This window comes from Teleopsis dalmanni, chromosome X, assembly GCF_002237135.1.
Source record: "Teleopsis dalmanni isolate 2A chromosome X, ASM223713v2, whole genome shotgun sequence".
In the NCBI taxonomy this organism is placed as follows: Eukaryota; Metazoa; Arthropoda; class Insecta; order Diptera; family Diopsidae; genus Teleopsis; species Teleopsis dalmanni.
This window is the reverse complement of record NC_051848.1, coordinates 6874044-6876584: the sequence shown is the minus strand read 5'-3', so window position 1 is coordinate 6876584 and position 2541 is coordinate 6874044.

The window sequence follows — 2541 nt, the reverse complement described above, 5'->3', positions numbered from 1 at the left end:
CTCAAATATATATAAAGATTTACTATTTGCAATATTTTGTTTTAAATGTTATGTTATATTTTTATATGCTTTTATATTAAATTTGCTTATTATATTTGTATTTTGTCTTATATTTATTGAATTTTTTTTGCTCTCAGACAATAACTAATCTAAGCGCACTTATTCTTCAAACTTATACTGAAATGTGATGTTTTTAACAAAAATTGTCCAAGATATATTTAAATTGTATTTACAAAGAATATCTAAAGTCTAAAGAATTGTTAAGCCTTAAATTGGAATTGTACCAAAAAAAATTTAATTATTGATTGTTCTAAATTGTATTAAGCATATTATTGTTGTATTGTGTATATTGGGTTTTTCGATAACCTCATATGTAAAAATAAAATATAATCAAAACTATTCAAACCTTTTTAAATGGTATATATATGATATATATATATAGCTTATATATATAGTTTAATATTAAGCATATGTTAGTAATTTAATTCTAGCTTAAGTTACATATTCAAAGTACACAAGTCATAAGTCTATATAAAATAGCATCCATATATATATACATTTAAGAATATGATTATAACACACAGTATTTGTTATAGCGTCCAATACAGTTTTGCGTGTTTAACAATGGCCCTTTAGTCGACCCTGTGTATTGTCTCTTGCTTCCAGTTTTGTACTTGAACCTCTTATATCTCATCTATTATAATTGTGTCGTCTTTGGTTAGGTCTTCCTTTATATTGTTATTAATTTGCGCAATTTCTAGTCTTTAAAATATTAATTATTAGCATTAATATTTAATGCACCCAATTACCTATATGCACCTATATTATGACCCGCAATACGAGAGACGGTACTTTTTGTATTGTTCTTGAGGAAACCTGTGAATAGTGATATTTTAATTTAAGTACTGAGCGGCTCTTGATCATCGTAGAATATCGTCGCAAGCTCTCTATCAAGCAACACCTATTCCTATCCGATGTATTCGTCTTGTAAATTTTTCATGTTATATGCTTTCGAGATCCCAGCGTGTTGCAACAGCAACAACACCGTAAATGAATAAATATTCTTACCTGCTGATATTGGTCCTGTTAGATGTGGTGAGCGATACTTGTTCATTTGGGTATTAAAAGTTGCTTAAAACTGTTGTGTTAGGTTCGACTGGTACTTGTCTCGTATAACTATGCCTATTTCCCAATGTGTGGCCCAACTGCAGCACTAATTCACACTCCAAATTAAGTACTATTGATTTTTAACTCTGACTCATTAAACTGGTGAGATGCCTTTACATAAAACCAATCTAGATTCATTTAACACATAACAATTTTTAATTATAACACACCAAACTATACCAAATCAGTTTTAATGTCCATTTAATAAAAAACGTTATACTCTTTTGCATACCTATATCCTATATCTATATACTACATCCTATAGTGGAACGAATCTATATCTTTATATTGTACAAGTTTTATTTAAATCTTTCTTAGAACTATCTTGAACTTAGCATTAACTCACCAAATTTTCTAAAGACTTTTAGTTTTATAGGTATAAACGAAAGTTTCCTTTAATTCTGTCTATCAGCGAAGTTCTCTGGGTATAAGGCAAATTAATTTTTAACACCACTTTCCAAAACAACTTATATCAAATTTAAATCTTTGAAAAGTGAATCTAGTTGTATACTGTGATATGCGTCACCAATTTTTTGAAAATATTATATATATACTATTGGCCTCAAAACTGCGGAACTATAGGTCGACATGGCTCTGATTTATATAGGCAAGTGGGCAAAAAATCTGAAGATCGATGTAGTAAGAGAAAGAGTTGCTCATATTAAAGATGATCAAATAATTTATGGAATGTACCAGGTGAATGTGAGTGGCAGCCAAGCATCTTCTAAGCTGCTTTCTATTCTATATTGAAGCCTATTTGAAGCCTTAATTTCTAACGAATTTACTATGAATATATGTTAGCTCAAGTGATTTAATTCAAAACTTTTCTATTTACTTTTTAGAATGAACCTGATAATAGAGATTAATGACTATCGTATGAAGTATAACAGATTATTCTTGATATTGTTTGGTTTAATTTTTAATGTATGATGAAATCGTAGGTATATATATTAAATTAACTTTTAACAATTTAATTTTTCTTTGTTTTTGATATTAAACAATTTATATATTTGAATACTATTTAAATACTTTATTTTTTCAAAAAAGTATATAGGGAATTGCAAAGTTCCATTTCTTCCAATATATAAAGTAGTTATATTTTGTCTGTCCGTCCAGATGGCTGACTATATTGTTTGTGTGTATTGTTGATATACCTTTCAATATAAAGGTACATATATCCTTTTAAGGTAAATTAGGACTAATATAAGTTTAATATTTTTTTTTACTGTATTTATTAGTTATTAATCATAATTTCCATTAACTTTAACGAGATCATACCTTACCTATGTTTTTTTTTGTCTGGTAACACTTACATATTTTTAAACTTCATTAGCACTTTTTGTATTAATTTTGTATGGAAAATGACACATATTG